The sequence below is a fragment of the Miscanthus floridulus genome, chromosome 2 (genome assembly GCF_019320115.1).
Source record: "Miscanthus floridulus cultivar M001 chromosome 2, ASM1932011v1, whole genome shotgun sequence".
Taxonomy (NCBI): domain Eukaryota; kingdom Viridiplantae; phylum Streptophyta; class Magnoliopsida; order Poales; family Poaceae; genus Miscanthus; species Miscanthus floridulus.
In genome coordinates, this window is record NC_089581.1 from 68,789,644 (window position 1) to 68,791,028 (window position 1,385).

The following is a 1,385-nucleotide window of genomic DNA, read 5'->3' on the forward strand; positions in this document are numbered from 1 at the left end:
ATGGTTTACTTCTCCATCAATAGCATAAATTATCAATACATGTCCTTGCCAGACCTTCCCTGTGGTAAAAATATAAATAACAATACCTGGAATACTCTCGAGTGAAGTGCTACAATGGTATATTATCTGTACGCTTGCAGATCCCTTTTTATATATATATAATCTTCCTAGTCACATAAAATAATAAAGAGCTACTTAGTATTATTCTAGTAGTAATGCTAAGTAGTACCAATAAGCATCTCTGACATCATCACTAGGGATGACAACCTGGTAAAGTAATGTTAAGAGATGTAGACATACATTAGGTGGCTACTAAAACAAGTGATAAGTTAGTAAATACCAACAAGCATTTCTGGCATAATTGCCGGGGACTAGATTCAACTTTGTTCTTAGTAGCGACGCTAAGGAATGTCAACAAGTATTTTTTGCACTATTGCCGGGGAAGGTAGCTAGACAAAGGAAATATTGATAACTTGTACTTATTGATGTGATAGAGATAAACCATTGACCTCTGCTCTAGCAGGAATACCCTTGTTTTGTCTACTATCATATCTTATGCAGGGTAATGTATGACCGGTTTTAACCTTCTAACAAACTATGTTGAAGATCTAGAAGCATTAATCAGGAGAACTAGAGCCAAACTCAAAAAAGTCTCAGCTTTAGAGTCGGAAGACAACCAAATAAGGCAAAGCTTAACACCAGAATTTGAAGCCATGGCTAACAAGACTCTCCACGAATTCTTTGCTCCAACTACAACCAACATCCGAACTGGACCAACAGTAGATGTTGGAGATAATGGATTTGAGCTCAAGGCAGCTCTCATCAATATGGTGCAAGCAAGCCAATTTTGTGGGAAGGCACATGAAGATGCAAGTGCACATCTCCAACACTTCCTAGAGATCTATAACACTTTCATCATCAAAGGAGTGACCAAAGATGCCATACTACTTCACCTCTTCCCATTCTCACTCTTGGGGAAGGCAAAGTAATGGTTCTACACCAACAAGATAGAAACACTACATGGGATAACTGCTTAACTGCCTTCCTAGCCAAGTTGTTTCCCACAGGCAAGACCAATGCTCTGCGTGGGAGAATTCCAAGTTTTCAGTAGCAACATGATGAATCTGTCCCTGAAGCATGGGAATGCTTTTAAGATTACATTGTAGAATGTCCTCATTTTAGGATGAAGAATTGGCTACCCATGCAGACTTTCTACCATGGGTTGACCAATAGTACCCACGAGACTATAGATGCTGCTACTGGAGGTGCATTCCTATCACTCACCATACTAGCTGCAACAGGTCTTGTGGAGAAGATGGCCTCCAACCAAGGTTAGAACGAAGAACGTCTTTAGACCCAAATAGAGGTGGAGGTATGTATCAACT

General features: G+C 39.9%; 1 non-coding gene across 1 annotated transcript; it reads right to left on the reverse strand.

Moving 5' to 3' along the window:
* Nucleotides 1-1,078: 1,078 nt before the first annotated feature.
* Nucleotides 1,079-1,185, reverse strand: LOC136541020 (small nucleolar RNA R71). Its single transcript, XR_010780134.1, has one exon. It is a non-coding gene; the product is annotated as a small nucleolar RNA R71 (small nucleolar RNA).
* Between the last annotated feature and the right edge of the window lie 200 nt (nucleotides 1,186-1,385).